Source organism: Canis lupus, chromosome 13 (assembly GCF_048164855.1).
Source record: "Canis lupus baileyi chromosome 13, mCanLup2.hap1, whole genome shotgun sequence".
Taxonomy (NCBI): domain Eukaryota; kingdom Metazoa; phylum Chordata; class Mammalia; order Carnivora; family Canidae; genus Canis; species Canis lupus.
This window is the reverse complement of record NC_132850.1, coordinates 62,897,382-62,914,706: the sequence shown is the minus strand read 5'-3', so window position 1 is coordinate 62,914,706 and position 17,325 is coordinate 62,897,382. Positions and strand designations below refer to the sequence as shown.

At 39.7% G+C, this 17,325-nt stretch overlaps 1 long non-coding RNA gene across 4 annotated transcripts; it reads left to right on the top strand.

Moving 5' to 3' along the window:
* Window positions 1-626: 626 nt before the first annotated feature.
* Window positions 627-15,600, top strand: LOC140602270 (uncharacterized). 4 transcript variants are annotated; one of them, XR_012005242.1, is made up of 5 exons: window positions 627-1,043; window positions 9,718-9,884; window positions 12,094-12,313; window positions 13,743-13,980; window positions 15,351-15,600. It is a non-coding gene; the product is annotated as an uncharacterized lncRNA (long non-coding RNA). The 4 variants fall into 4 exon arrangements; XR_012005243.1 differs by having other exon boundaries at window positions 9,718-9,888; window positions 12,094-12,214; XR_012005241.1 differs by having other exon boundaries at window positions 9,718-9,888.
* Window positions 15,601-17,325: the final 1,725 nt, after the last annotated feature.

Sequence of the window (17,325 nt, the reverse complement as noted above, 5' to 3'; positions counted from 1 at the left end):
ACAACCAGGTATGCACTAACCCTTCCCCCAAAGGAAGAAGTAAAGTCCTTGAGTGATGTTTACTCTTCTTGTAACTTAATATTATGCTATAAATCGACAATACTTAAATACTATGATATTAAGTCAATGCATCTCATATCACATGATAAAGGGGTAAGAGAAAACAAAGACATTCATTAAGAATATTGTTGTGAATATTTTGTTTTTGTGAATGTTCTTGTGTATACACACAAATACATTATTTGCAAATGCATATACACACGCATACTCACAAAATAGGGAGACTATATTCATGACAATCACAGTCCTCATTTCTGTAACTGGTCGTATGGTCATAACTGGTTTTTAGAGCTACTTTTCCTATTATTCATTCTGTATTTCTTTTGCCCTCATCAAGCCTCCCAGCTGGTCGTGATTCTTTATCTGATGAGGTAACTCAGAATTTCATTCCTAAAGCGTCTGGGTCAGTAGTAGTCCTGCCTGGACTGTGTTGTAGTTTTTCATAGACCTTAACCACAGGGCACGGTAACATCAAGAAATGCCCTAAAGGAACTCTATTCCAGACCTACTCTCCCTTACCCCCACTGTGACGTAATAAAGCGATTTCTTCAAGGTGGTCAGGATCATTCATTCCAGTCAGCACAGTAACTCTGTTTTGTCTATTGATTCAGAGGCCTGAGGCGCCCAAAATAGCCAGCCTTCAGTCTTAACTTTAAGTTCAATGAAATCATCGTGTCCCCTGATGGAAGCAGTCCTCCCTCTGGAACTCGAACCCCTAGGCCAGCAGAGCATAAAGGGCGTGTGAACAGGAAGCAAAACTTTTGCTATGAATCACTAGAAGTAATGATGAATGATGCCGCTCCCATTTCCACCCGTTGATTCCTGGACCCATGACTCCTGGCTATTGAGAAACAGAAAAATTGGACACTGATGCAGAGAGCATGCAGCCTTCTGGAAAACCTTGCCCCAGCCCTGTGAGGTATTGTCATCAAGCTGGCACTAGAGTTGAGTCCTCCTTAATGGCCGTTCCAACCTTCTGTCAGGTGAGCTGCTTTGAGGAGGTTGGGAAATATGCTAAGGCCAGTGAATTTTATGAACATAGGCCCACTTCATTTTCTACGAAGCGAGTTCCTTGATCAGAGGCAATGCGGTGCGGAACTGCAGTAGATAAGGCATTCTGTAAACACCTGAATAGTGATTTTGGCAGAATCATTGCCCTCAAAGAAGGCAAATTTGTTTCCAGTGTGTCTATTCCAGTTTTAAAAAAAAACAAAAATGCTGCCCTTTTCATGAACAAAGCAGAGTAATGTAATCGACCTGCCACAGGTAGCTGGATAATCACCCCGAGAGATGGTGCCATGCTGGGGACTTGGTGTGGATCTGAGCTGTTGTCAGATTGGGCACTCAGCAGTGGCTATAGCCGGGTCAGCCTGGGTGAGTGGAAGTCCTTGTGGCTGAGCACGTGCATAATCTCCATCCCTGCAACTGTGGTAATGAGAGGGATGGTGGGGGAAAGCGGGGGACTAGCATCCACAGCATGGGTCATCCTGTCCATTTGGTTATTAAAACTCTCCTCTCTCGAGGTCATCCTTTGGTCTCATTCCCATGGGACACAAATACCCTCACATTTTTTGGCATTCGGAGAAGTCTATCCACATATCTCTTTACCAAGCTTCCTTCTCACTAAATTTTCTAATCACGTTCCTTCCAAGTCTCCGACCATCCAACTAAACCATTGGCAACAGCCCACGGATTGGTATATGATCATGCATCTGTTTCTCCTTTCACGTAAAGTGAACAGCCAGGTGCACTATTTGGAGTTCTGCCTACTGGGAGGATTTCCCTTCACTGCTGACCTTCAGGGATGTCCCAGAAAGGGACAGTAGGGTTACAACTGTCCACTGAAGGTGGTGCCTGCACACCATACTGAACCATCCGCAAACCAGGCCTAAGTTCACTCTTCCTCTTCAGCTGATCACAGGGAAATCCTCATGAGGCCATAGGTACAGGCTTAAGAGAAGGAAAGCAGTATAGTCAGAGTGGGGACCATAGGCATTTAAGCCACTTCTTTCATGTAACTTGGTTGGGTCTTCAGGGCTTGGTCAATCATAATCATATATGTATCACTTCTATTGGGCAATGGAGTGCTGCTGTGTACACAACTCTATGGCTTGGTGGATCATAACACGCAGTTCATGATGGGCAGGTCACATGGTAACTTGGTGACCCACAGAAAAGCATTCAATCTCTAAGAGCAGTCTAAAAGTTGCTTCCTAAAAGAAGAGTAGTTATCTGTGATGGATGACAGGGCTTTGCTCCAAAATCCTAAAGGCCTATGCTGCAATTTGCCTATAGGGGCACCAAGCAGCATCTCTATCCGCCATTGCCACTTCAAGCACCATTGGATCTACTGGATCCTATGGCTAAGGTGGCAAAGCAGCTTGTACAGTAGCCTGGACCTGTTGCAAAGCCTTCTTTGTCCTGTACTTCACTCAAAACCAGCATCTTTTTGGATCACTAGATAATGAGCCAGAGTAACAGACCCGAACGAGCACTGTGTTGCTTCCGAAACCCAAAAAGGCCACTAGGCATGGTATCTTTTCTTGTCGTGGAAGGGGCCAGAAGCAACAACTTATTCTTGAAGTTATGGAGAACCTTTACCAGGAACATCTGCCAGATCAATAGCTGTATTCCAGTATCAGAAGATGTGTTAATTTGTTCAAGCAATGAAACCACCTCTGGTACAGCAGCTGCGATTGGAGTCACCACCTGGTTAAGCTTATGAAAATCCACTGCCCGTCTCCAAAATTCAGTTGTCTTCTGCGCAGGCCGAATAGGCTAGTTGAATGGGGATGTGATAGAAATCACCACTCCTGCATCTTTCAAGTCCCTGATTATAGGCTAATCTCTGTAATCCCTCCAGGGATGCAGTGTTGCTTTTGATTTACCATTTTCCTTGATAGAGACAGTTCCACTTGCTCTCCCACCAGGATAGCCTTTACTCCCCAGGTCAGAGAACCAGCGTGGGGATTGTATCACCTAAGTCTGTCTAGTCCAATGATGCATTGTGGAACAGGAGAGATAACCACAGGATGAGTTTGGGGACCTGCTGGGCCCACGGTGGGACGGACAGGAGCTAAAATGCCATTCAGCACCTGACCTTCATAAGCCACTACTAGCAGACCACAGTGATGTTGTGGGTCTCTTGGAATCAAATCAGAATCAGTATCTAGTAGTTCCTGAAATGTCTGATTACTTCCTTTTCCTCAGCATACAGCTACCCTGAAAGAAAGCTATAGGTCCTTTTGGGGAAGGCTGGAGAAAGATTAGCAGCGTTTTTGGCAGTGTTCCAGGATTCTTCCTCAGGGGGACTTGGTCTTCTCTTCATTCAAGGAGCTTGAGGTCTGGCTCAAGTCTGGGAATTTACTGAGGGGCCATATTCTGTTTTTAAGAGTCAGTTTAGACCTTCGTTCACTTAAACGAAAACTTTTCTGCTTATATGTATCAGGTAAGAATTCAGTAGGCTTCCTATCTGTTTCACTTCTAGGAGCATCATGATCGACTAGCCAACACCATAGATCTGTGTGAATCGGATTATTCTGATTGCCTTCACTCTGCTCTCCATTACACTAACCACAACCACCTTGCCTTTGGTGGTTAAGTGCTGCACCTTGACTCCTACCACACAGAGATCCAATTACTGCCATGCATTTAGGTTTCCCAATCCAGGGACCTCAGTTCCCACCATGAGGTCCGTCCTACAGAGAAGGGTGGTCACAGAGCTCTTCAAGGATGCTGGGGCTCCCCTCACAAATTTATTTCTCAGAGTAGTGGTGAAAAGCATGACTTCTGGGCCCTCCCAGAGTGGGTGAGGGGGTCTTAAATGACAAATCCATTCTAATGTTCTAATTTCCCTGAGCCCTTGAATCCTCTACATTAAACGAAGGCAGGAGGGGCATTTCTAACTCACTCACTGAGTCCACCATTTGGTCCACGTCTCAGCAACAAACTGTTTGACCCCTTTGAACTCCCAAAACTACCATATTAAATGCATAATGTCTGCTCAGTCAGCCCCTGTCAAAAAATGCAGCCTGATCCAACTCAACAGTTCTACCGTTAGCCCAATCCCAAGTATCCATTCCCGCAAACGTTCCCCAGATTTCTATCTGTAGAAATAGAACGCTTAAGCAGTTATTGTCAAGTGCAGCACACCTCCCTGTGAGTCACACTTCGTGCCTCACCTTTAAGGGCCTGGCTGAGGGGCAGCCCGGGTGGCTCAATGGTTTAGTGCCTCCTGGAGACCCGGGATCGAGTCCCACGTCGGGCTCCCTGCATGGAGCCTGCTTCTCCCTCTGCCTATGTCTCTGCCTCTCTCTCTCTCTCTCTCTGTCTCTCATGAATAAATAAATAAAACCTTTAAAAAAGGGGAAGAGGGCCTTGCTGGGACTTGAGTCTAGTTATGGGTCTAGAAGCGAAGACGGCTGGCAGGAGTGGGTCCTAAGGAAAATCAGCATCATCTTGCAGGCAACCACCTTAGGGAAAGCCACTACTGCTTCTTCAGGTGATGCAGAGTTAATCCCCTCAGTCAGGGTGCGGTGGCCTCTTCAACTAGCAAAGAAGACTCATCAGAATTCAGGGGTTCAATGTCCCCAGTTTTGTCAAAGTCTTCCCACACATTCCCATTCTCACTTTCCGGATCCCATCCTTCTTCCATCAGTGCTCTTACTTTGCAAGTGAACATATCGCAAGGCTGGGATTTCACTTGTATTACAGTTCAGCCAGCTGCAGGGTGAGGTTCTGGGTTGGATTCATCAATCTCACCCTGCAGCTAAAGGAGACAAGGGGCTCCTCCTAGGAATACATCGAAACTTGCAGGTCACTTATGCACCTCAGCTGGGAATTTATATCTCTGAGCTCATCCTTTGTTTTCACCATTTTTTCCAGAGACATGAGGAGCAATCAGCCAACCTCATTATATTTATTTGTTTGACAAAAAATAGCCAACAATATTATACACATAGTCACCCAGATACTTGCTTCTGGGCAGTGATTGATTATCATCAGTATCAAATGGTAATATTTTGTGTATCTCTATTGCCAGATCATGCCAGAGTATTAGTGATCTCCTTACTACTGGAAATAGAGTCATAATTAATCATAGTAGAGAGCCAATCCCAAAAACCCCAGAACCAATTCAGAAAACTCATCCTTAAAGTTCTATTTCTCTAGAATCACTCTTGGTACCAAAAACTATAGTAGTCAAGGTTCTTTACAGAAACAGAACTAATTTTATACACATATAAAATATATTTTATTATTATAAATATGAAATAATAATTATTATAAATTTATGATATATATAAATATAGATTAAATATATCTATCTTAGAAAAGGGGAGAAAGAAATTTATTATAGAAAATTGGCTCACATAATTATGGAATCTGGCACAAGTCCCAAGACCTGTAGGGTGAATCGGCAAGCAGGAGCCGGAGAAAAGCCAGCGACGCAGCTCCAGGCTGAAGGCTGGCAGGCTTCATGTGCAGGAAGAGTTGATGTTTCAATCTGAGTCTAAAGGCTGGAAAAGGCTTCTCTCCCAGTTCAGAGGCAGTCAGGCGGAAGGAGTGCTCTCTTGTTTAGGGAAGGGTCAGCCTTTTTGTTCTCTTCAGGCCTTCCACTGATAAAACGTGGTCCACCCACATCGGGAAGGCAATCGACTCTACTCTGTCAACCTCAATGTTAATATTCTCAGAAACACTCTCACAAACATGCCCGTGATAATGTATGGCCATATAGCTGGGCGCCTTGTGGTCTAATCAAGTTGACACATAAAATTCACCCTAACGAAGAGGTTTTAATGATTAAAAAAAAAAAAAATGAGCAAACATTTCTCCCTCATACACATGCTACATATATACAGGCAAACCTCATTTTATTGTGCTTCACTTTATCGCATGTCACAGACACAGCATTTTTTTTTTTTTTTTTTTGCAAACTGAAGGTTTGTAGCAACCCTGCATCAAATAGGTCTATCAGTGCCATTTTTCCAACAATATATTTCATTTCATGTTTCTGTGTCACATTTTGGTAACTTTCACAATATTTCAAACTTTTTCACTATTGTTATATTTGTTAAAGTGATCTGTGATCAATGGTCTCTGATGTTACTACTGTAATTGTAACTGTGGTGTTATTATTGTAATTGTGGGGTTCCGCAAACTCTGACCGCCATAAGATGGCAAACTTAATAAATGTGTCTGGTCCAGTGACGAGCCTTTCCCCCATCTCTTTCATTCTCCTTGAGCCTCCCTATTCCATGAGACACAATAATGTTGATATGAGGCCAATTAATAACCCTACAATGGCTTCTAAGTGTTCAAGTAAAAGGAAGAGTCACATGTCTCACCTTAAATCAAGAGCTAAACATAATTCAGGTTAGGGAGGAAGGCATGTCAGAAGCCAAGACAGGCTGAAAGCTAGGCCTCTTACATCAGGCAGCCAAGTTGTGAATGCAAGGAAAAGTTCTTGAAGGAAATTAAAACTTCAATGCCCGTGAACACACAAATGATAAGAAAGTGATACAGCCTTGTGCTGATATGGAGAAAGCTTCAGGGGTCTGGATAGAAGATCAAAGCAAAGCAACAATAACATTCCCTTAAACCACAGCCTGATCCAGAGCAAGGCCTCACTCTCGTTAATTCTGTGAAGGCTGAGACAGGTGAGGAAGCTGCAGAAGAAAAGTTGGAAGCAGAGGTTGGTTCATGAGATTTAAGGAAAGAAGTTAACCTCGAAGTTCAGGGTGAAGCAGCAAGTGCTGGTATGGAAGCTCCAGCAATTTATCCAGAAGATCTAGCTCAGATAATTAATGGAGGTAGCTCCACTAAACATTTCCAATGCACATAAAGCCTTCTATTGGAAGAAGATGCCATCTTGCACTAGAGAGGAGAAGCCAATGGGAGTCAGGTTGAGTCCCATCTTAGAAGATAATGAGGCTGGTGACTTTAAATTGGAGATAATATTCAGTTTCCAGTCTGAAAATCCTAGGGCCTTTAAGAATTATGAGGAATCTATTCCACTTGTGCTCTATAAATGGAACAGCAAAGCCTGGATGGTAGCATATCTGTTTTCAACATGTTTATTGAATATTTTAAGGCCACTATTCAGAACTACTATTCAAAAAAGAAGATTCTTGGGCAGCCCCTGTGGCTCAGCAATTTAGCACCACCTTCAGCCCAGGGCCTGATCCTGGAGACCCGGGATCGAGTCCCACGTTGGGCTCCCTGCTTGGAGCCTGCTTCTCCCGCTGCCTGTGTCTCTGCCTCTCTCTCTCTCTCTCTCTCTCTCTCTCTCTCTGTCTCTCATGAATAAATACATAAAATCTTAAAAAAAAAGAAGATTCTTTTCAAAATATAATTGTTCATTGACAATGCACCTGGTCACCCAAGAGCTTGATGGAGATGAACAATGAAATTAATGTTTTCATGCCTGCTAACACAACGTCCATGGATCAAGGAGTCATTTTGGCCTTCAAGTCTTATTATTTAAGAAATACATTTTGTAAGGCTAGAGCTGCCACAGATAGTAATTCCTCTGATGGATCTGGGCAAAGTCCACTGACAACCTTCTGGAAAGGATTCACCATTCCAGATGTCATTTAGAATATTTGTGATTTGTGAAAAAGGTCAAAATATCAGCATTAACTGGAGTTTGGAAGAAGTTGATTCTAATCCTCATGGATGACTTTGAGAGGGTCAAGAATTCAGTGGAGAAAGTAACTACAGATGTCGTAGAAATAGTAAGAGAACTAGAATTAGAACTAGAGCCTAACATGTGACTGAATTGCTACTATCTCATAATCAAACTTGAAGTAATGGGGAGCTGCCTCTTATGGATGAGCAACAAAGGTAGTTTCTTGAGATGGAATCCACTCCTGGTGAAGATGCTGCAAAGATCGTTGAAATGACATCAAAGGATTCAGGATATTACATAAGCTTAGTTGATAAAGCAGCAGTAGGGGAGAAGATTGACTCCAATTTGGTAAGAAATTCTACTGAGGGCAAAATGCTATCAAATAGCATCACAGGCCACAGAGAAAGGAAGAACCAATCTATGCAAAAAACTTCATTATTGTCTTATTTGAAGAAGTTGTCACAACCACCCCAATCTTCAGCAACCACCATCCTGATGAGTCAGCAGCCATCAACATTGAAGCAACATCCTCTACCAGCAGAGATTACAATTCGCTGACAGCTCAGATGATGTTAGCACTTTTTTTGGGCAGTAAAGTGTTTGTTAATTAAGGTACGTACATTTTTGTTAGACATATGCTATTGCACACTTAACAGATATAGCAGAGTATAAAAATAACTTTTATACATACAGGAAAGCAAAAAATTTATTTGACTCGCTTTATTGGATATTTACTTTATTATGGTGGTCTGGAAACAAACCTGCAATATCTCCAAAATGTGCCTATACTCAAAACTGATTCATAATCTGCATATTAATTCTGGTATCCAATTTAAAGCAAATGCCTCCTCTTATAAATATATATTTAGTATTAATATCTCTTTCAGAGCATGTCCCTGACATTATGTGATAAAATAGTATTGTGAAAAAAAAATAGTATTATGAAATGTTTATTATGATTTCTCTCCAAGAATGATATTATTACTAAGTCTGAGAATGATTTCACAATCTTTTCAGCTAGAAAATACCTTACATGTTTTTAATATATGAACTAAAAATTTAAATCCACTTTTAGACTATTATTTATTTGGGGGACAATGCAATTTTTTAAATTTTTTCCTTTTTATAGAAATAATGCACTGGTCAGAGGTTTTGCTGCATAATTTTGAAAATTATATAAAACTCTGTGGGTTCTTTCCACTATTTGAAAAAGTTCTATAACACACAAGAGACCAGGGTCAAAAGGCCCATTGATCTAATGAAGTCTGATTTTCAAATATTCATGAACAGGTCTCCTAATTAGTTTGCTCTTTGGCTATCCTTACAAATCATCATAATTGTAATTTCACTTGTCCCAGTAGCAAAAGATTCACATTCCGTGATGAAACTGTAATTTCATGATTATAAGTAGTTAATGATCATAAAATATTTTTAATTACAGCAATTGTACTATCATTTTGTTATTAATCTTTTTAAAAGATTTTTATTTATTTATTCATGTGAGACACACAGAGAGAGGCAGAGACACAGGCAGAGGGAGAAGCAGGTGGGGGTGGTTTGGTGAGGAGCAGATACTGACCTCATTGTGCCCTGACACTGCTGTACCCTTCTACATGGAGAGAAGAGACTCAGGGTCTCAATTGGGAATAAAAATAGGTTCTCAAAAAAAAAAAAAAAATACTTGTCATTAATTTAATACTTCAGCAAAGTATATTTTAATTGTTGATCCATCTTGTGAATTCAGGATATACTTAGAGCTATGGTCTCAACAACAAAAATAATAGGATTATTAATAAGCAAAGAATAATATACAAATGATGTGATATAAGTTATTTAAATAGACTAATTCATTGCTTGTGGCACATATACAATTCTAGAAAACGTAATGATTATTCAGAACATAAAGAAATTTCTGTTATGAAAATCATTATTATTGTTTTATTTCAAATTTATGAAATGTATGCGAGCAAATATTTCATGTTCTTCTTCTGAATTGCCTAAACTCCTATGAATCACCCATAAACCATCAGGGACCACCCGTGTTCCGTGGACTGTGCTTTGAGAAACACTGCCCTCGAGGTTCATTGCAGATACTTTAGGGAACGCACCAAAAGGCAAGAGGAAGGAGAGGCTGGAAGAAGAGGAAGACATCTGATTTCAATAAGAGGATTCAGCTTTCACCTAATTTACATATTGGGTTGGTGAGAAATTTTTCTATTTCAAGAAATGTTTCTACTGATAAAAAAAAAGTTTAAAAAGCATAATCACTAACTTTGTTGAGAAGAGGAAATATCAGTCAATTGAAGATACATTACTTGGCAATATCCTATTATTAGCTAGTTATAGAGCTAGAAGAAGGATTTAAGTTCTCTTAATTCAAGACAGTGGTCTCTTCACTGTGTCATGTTCTCTTCTTCAGACAGGAAAAAACGGGAAAGGGGGTAGGATCTTTTGGGAGCAAAAAGCTCTTAAAACCATAGAAAGAGGGATGCCTGGGGGGCTCAGCAGTTGAGTGTCTGCCTTTGGCTCAGGGCATGATCCTGGGGGTCCTGGGATCGAGTCCCCCATCGGGCTCCCGCAGGGAGCCTGCTTCTCCCTCTGCCTGTGTCTCTCTCTCTGTGTGTGTCTCTTATTTAAGTTCCACATTTAGCATGAGTAAATAAATAAAATCTTTAAAAAAAAAAAACTGTAGAAAGATCTAAGGATGTGACTAAAGTAAATATCATATAGCATATGGAATAATACATCTGACATGAGCAAAATAAAGGGAAGAGAAATACATGAAACAGTTTTTATAGTATTTCTCGCTCTGAGAAAAGAAAGAAAATTAAGACAACTATTCCTGTTACACTGTTTCAGAAGGTAAAATCTACTTGAGAGATTGATTATAATAGATTAGCAGAATTTGATGTACCAAACTGATTGTTCAGTAAACCCAATGGATCCATCATCTCTTGCATCCATCCAATTTTTTTTTTTTTTTTGCTCTGATTTAAGTTATTTCTCTGGAAGACGTAGGATTCACTTGTCAGAGTTCCATTCTCTGAGCGTATCATTTCCCAGCCAGAACTACACTAAAAACAAGCATCAACTGCTGACCTTTTAAATTCATCACTCTTTGTAACTCCAATCACAGAAAAATACTTAGGAAAATGTGGCTCTTTCATCTCTGTGTGGTAGTGGATACATAGCTCTTCCTACAGAAGCTGGCAACCCCCAGTTCCTTTTCTCACTTGTGAGAAATGCTTTGAAAAAGCCATTTCCAGCCAAAGTTCTCAGCCTTCTATTTCCTCCTTTACTTAAAATGAGGAAATGATTTGTAGAAAGGGGAAAAAAAACAATAAAAGGATTCATTTATTGTCTACTTAGCTGGTCTGAATTATCTCCTGATCCACATCTTTGCTGACTTTGGGAACTCCTTGAGTCCATTCTCAGCATTCGACAGAGCCAGCTATTTTGCAAATTTTCATTCTCATAACCAACCTGGGAGTTTGTAAGACAAAATGCTAAACTTGCTTCAACATATGCCAGATGCTAAGGCTAAAATTACTATATAGAAAGGAGCCAAGAAACAGATAAAAGTCTAAATTGTGTGCGTGTGTGTACATGTGTGTGCGTGTGTTCGCATGTGTTGAAACATGCGTTCAAGACCACTATGTTTCATTTATTCCTACATCAAATTATCTTTGTAACCATAGTTATCTGACCTAACACTGAAGTGTCTTTGCATTCCCCAAGTAACAACAGATTAGGAAGATCTAAAATTTATTGACCACTTTTCACATGCCAGTTGTGCTGGGCATTTTATGTGCATTGTCCTATTTATTCCTCACCTTAGGCTACGAGGTGGACACACTTTGCAAATGCTAAATGTGGAACTTAAATAAATTAAATAAGTTTCCTGAGGCCACATAGCTATCCTTAAAGTACAGAGCCTGGATCCAACTCTAGGTCTAACTAGCCAGTCCATAATCATATTCTGGCCCATAGCAGATAAGGATGCTGCAAGAACATTACTCATTAAATTGCCATTTCTTCTTTATAAAAACTCATATATCACTGCTGGTCTTAGCATCAGGACTAATTGAGTTTCTTCTAAGCAAATGATTATATTGATGAATATATCCTTATACTATATGGATAGTATATGGATTATAGGAATATTATATATTGAATTATAATAAATACATCCTTATATTACCTACTGAAAAATGCACAGCCAAACTCATAGCCCTCTTAAAACAGTGAAAAAAACCTTTAAGAACTTACTCAGAGAGAGAAAAAAAAAAGAACTTACTCAGTCACATCTTCCTGACATTTTCATTTTGTTCCTATTCCCATATTCTTTGAGTCCATTGTCTTCATTTCTATAATGTGTTTTTCATTTTATCTTGTTTTGTTTTCAGTGTCCATAATAGCTATATCAATGGTTTTCTGGAACAGAAAGGAGATAAATGTATAAAAACCACATAAACAAAACTGGGATGATAAGAGTCTCGAAATGTGAAAGATACTATGACAGAAAAGGTATCACCCGAAGATGAAAAAATTATTGCATATGACTGACATATGGATAACTGACAAGTGTCAACATGAGAAATATTTTTAGAGACTAACAAGTTGTTGGTAAGATTCCTTTCTCAGATGGTAAGACTCCAATTTATCACAAAAGAGCTTTGCCATCTCAAGAGAAAATTGTACATTTTAACCCAGCTTTTCTTCTGAAGCTGTCTGGAAAACATAGAAATGGAGATCAGTGGTGAGGATGAGGGAAGGCTGATAAGACAACATGTTGCTGCTGATATTTTGTGAGGTTTTCCCTTCAATGAGCACAACAGGTGAACCGGGTTGGGTTTTTTTCTCTCTAAAACTTTTTATTGGAGTATATCTTAGCATATAAATGAACACTTGCATTACTCTTCTCTTTAAACAAATTAAATAAAATTGCAGAAAACTCCAAAACAAAGAAGCTCCACTTCTTCCTTTGGCAGTCCCTAGAAAACCAAAATAAGGCCATTTTTCCAGTATAAAAAAAAAAAAAAGATTTATTTACTGACCATTTCAGCAATGATAGCATTTTGTAATTATTTGATATTTTGAGATCATCAATAATATGACATTACAATATGTCAATATTGTTCTCATTACAATAAAAGAAGACCGTGCAAATTACCAACAATTAAAGGCTTTTTCTTTTAATATACTCTACAGAGTATATTACAATTAAAGTCATTAAAGGATAGTGAGTATATCTATGTGAACCAGTACAGAAAAAGCTCCAAAATTTATCAGATTTCTCTCCTTCTCTTAATATATATCCTTTATGATATCTTTCTAAATAGGTAAAAATCACAAAAATTTAATGTTCTACTTTTTTTGACAATCACAATATCCTCTCTGCAACTTTAATTTATAAAGTTGGCATTTTAACATATTGTTGAATAATATGTATATATTGCATTGACCAGAATATATCCCCCTGAAAATAACTCATTCTATTTATTATGCTAGATTAAAGAGTACCAAAATGACTTTTATTTTTAAAAGTCAAAATGACTTTTTTTTTATTAGAAATTTTCTAAGGCAGAATTATGCCCATAGAAAAACTCATAACTGAATCCATTTCAAAGAATAATAAAAGTTCTGAGATGAGCTATTGGCCTTTAGTTCAGTACTTTCCTTGGACAGCTTACATCCGGATTCTAAAACTTACTTTCATCTAATTAAAGTGTTCAGCTGAGAACATTTTCAGTAAATGTAAAATAAAGGAAATGTGTCTGAGGATTCTCTGACCATTTAATCATCCACATTTGGCCAAATCCTTAGAATGAAGGTCAATGAGTTATCTGAGACCTCCTCCGCATCACTCACGTTTTCTACCCAAACCAATCGATCCCAAGATTCTTATAAAAAGGAGCGAGCATAGACAGCCCAGACTAAACTGGCCCATTGGAATACACACTGAAGAGCTGTCTAGAAATCCAGCCTACTAAAACAAATACCCAAAACCCAACGTGGCTTCTTTCATTTCTAAACCCATCTTTCTTTCTTACAGATAGACTTGTTTTCTTTACCGAGGCTCTTAGATGAAACTTCTTGGAAAGAATTCAAGCCTGGGCTGAATGTGGCTGGCGTGGGTCTGTAGAGGGATCCCTCCATGACCACCGAGGCCAGCGCTACCTGTGGACGACCACAGCAGTTGTGTAATTAGGCTCAGCATCACGTGAGGAGCAATTTCTGATGGGAAATGAAGCCTCTACTTGAAATGGCCAGGGGCACTGGACAAGCAAAATGTAATTATCTGAGCTGAAACCCAGCTGACAACTCAAACAGCAAATGCCAGGGGGTCTTGAAGGATCAGATGCTTCATCTGCGTCAGGACTTCAGCCTTCAGCATCCTCTACTCCCTGTCCCCCAGAGTGGACAGAGCACTTAACACCCAGCCACCAGCACCGCTTAGTTTGGCGGCCAACTCCTGCCAGCACGGCGGAGGCCAGCTTTCTACTAACCGAGTAACTGAGACGAGGATCCAAATATCTAACACCAGATGAATTTTGATTCTTTCCAAACTGGGAGGATTATATAATTCTTCCTTCCTGCCCCTCCTAACCCAGAGAGAACCAGTTTTCCTTGCTTTTTAAGGTATACAGTTAGAGATAGGACAGCTCAGATGGGTCTTTTTCTGGCGCCCAATGAAGACATTCATTTAATTTACGTCTTTTGTAAGCTCATATGTTAAGAAAGAACTCTTGGGCCTTTAAGCCGCAGTCTCTGCTTTTTTTTTTTTTTTTTTTTTTAAAGTCAGAAACAAAGTGGACAGATGAAAACTGGGATATGATCGGAGCCACGCCAATGTTTGGTCTCAGGATTTTCTGTGCCTCTAGTGTGCTTAGTGACCACAATCACTAAGACAGGCTCTTTGCCCTAAAAAAATAAAATAAAATAAAGATAAAGATAAATAAAAATAAATGAATAAAAAATAAAAGTTCAGAACTTTTTGAGATATTAAGAGCTAGAGGTAGAAAAGATTTTCCAGTTCAATGATCTTATCCTGGTGAAGGCCTATTTCTTATCATATATACACATACACATTCCCCATTTTAATTTTCAATATTTCAGCTCATATTGGCTAAAATACCTTTCCCTAGGAGTATCTTTTATAATCAGTCTTGGCTATTAGAAATTTTTCCTGGTACTTTATTTAGCTCAATTATTCCTTTGTTTACCTTTATGCTACTAGTCTTAATTACACCCCATTGGACTTCTCTAAATAATTCTTTTCTTTACCCTTTGATTCATCACAGGAAAAACACTGTTCACATACCAGACATATTTATCATTCTCCTTCACATCACTTTTTTTTTTTACTTTGGATGGTCTCCCAAGTGCCCCTTTAAGACAGTGACCAGTGGTCCTGTTTTGTGCCTGTTATCCCAGCATAATTGTTCACACCAGGGGATTGATTTGAATGAGGAATAACACAATTACTTTAATTTTATAGCAGACAATGTACTTGAGATCACTGTCACACTCTGCAGAAGAGAGGATGAAACTAAAGCTAATGTCCACTCTTTTATGTTCTACTTTATAGCACTCATCACAATGCTAAGATATTTAGAATCAATTATATAGCTATTTGTTTAATATCTGCTTTCTTCTTTAGACTGAAGCTTCATGAGAGCAGGATCATATTTCTCTGAATCTTTCCACCATTCTCGGGACCAGCACAGTGACCATCACACTATGGGTGATCAACAAATATTTGTTGAGTGAAGAAATAAATAACTTTGGATCTCAGAAACTCACAGAGCCCCGTGTAGCCGGCAATCTCCTCTATCTTCTCTGTATTACTCCAGCCTCTCACCAACCTCATTTTTGGTTTGGTTTGGTTTTATAAAATTATTTGTCCTCTATTTGCTTGGATGTGGCTAATTATTGACAAACTTTGTTCCTACACTCCTGAGATCCTGAAATTAAACCGAAAGGAATTTTTGGTATTGGATTACTGTTTGTCAACTATTCAATAGAATGAACACATCTAGAAATCCCAGATCCTATAAGCGAAATTAATCTTATTTAAAATCTTATAACCCACCCACTCACAGCACATCCCACTCACAGCACATCACAGCACAAAAAAAAAAAAATCCTAGATTTTTTTTTTCCCCAATTTCCAAAAGATGTTTTCCGGCATTTATTCATCTCCAATAGCTCCTTTCTCTACACCCTTTTCGCAATCCTGTATTGACTCCATCACAACCTGAGAAATGTATTTGCTGAATCCCACTGCCTTTCCTAAGTAATGTGCTCTTTCTTTCTTCCTTTCATTGCCAGACTCTTTAAATTACCGGTCTTTGCTTTCATTGAAAATGTCCAGTGGGACATGCTGCTAGCTCACCCCAAGCTTATTGGACATGTTGCTTGTTGTCTTCTGGTTGCCCGTTAGCTTTCTTCTCAATAGTGCCACCACAGAGTTCTTCCAGTCAGCAAGACTCAAGGCTCTAAGATGGTCTTTGGGTCACCCTCTCCTTCACCCTTAGGTCCAATCAACCAAGACTTCCATTCTCATCTTTTTTTTTTTTTTAATTTTTTTTATTTATTTATGATAGAGAGAGAGAGAGAGAGAGGCAGAGACACAGGCAGAGGGAGAAGCAGGCTCCATGCACCGGGAGCCCAACATGGGATTCGATCCCGGGTCTCCAGGATCGCGCCCTGGGCCAAAGGCAGGCGCCAAACCGCTGCGCCACCCAGGGATCCCCCATTCTCATCTTCATCCCCACTGATGACACCCCAGTGCTGACCCTGATTGTCTAACCTGTAGAATCTATTGCACACGAGTTCCTGAGAGAAGCCTCATAGTTTTGAGTCCAACCTGCTTATTTAAATGTTACCTTCAGGCGCCTTCAGCCCAGGGCATGACCCTGGAGACCCAGAATCGAGTCCCATGTTGGGCTCCCTGCATGGAGCCTGCTTTTCCCTCTGCCTGTGTCTCTGCCTCTCTCTCTCTCTCTCTGTGTGTGTGTGTGTGTGTCTCTCATGAGTAAATAAATTTTAAAAATCTTTTAAAAAAATGTTACCTCCCTCATGTACTAAGCATCATCCCTGACTTCAGCTTCTGTTCTATCCTCATTTTTCCCTTTCTTGCCCAGGCTGCCTCTCTGAAGTCATTTCCTCCATATCCCAGCACCTTGCTCACTCCATCCCCTCTGGCATAATCCTACCTCAGGTTTGGTGTACTAACTGTTCCTTTTGCCTAAAATGCACTGTCCCTTTATGTCATAGCTTGCTCCTACCGTGTTCAGGTTCCTGCTTCCTTATCAAAAAAGACTGTGTCTCATACTCTGTCACTCTCTATTCTCCGACACTGTGCTTACTGGCTGCCTATGATGTATTTATGTATTTACTATTCCAGCACCCCTACTCTCTAGGATGCAAACTTTATGAAAAGGGAATTTTCTTTCACTTTTTTATCTTTGTTTTCTGAACTATCTCCAGAAACTACAACAGAATAGGAGCTCAATAAATATTTGTTGGATGAATAAATTGCTATTTTGTACCTGTTATAAAACAATGAATTCTAATATTCTCATGTTCTCCATTATTCTGGGATCACCATTTCCTTTCCGTGCTGTAGTATA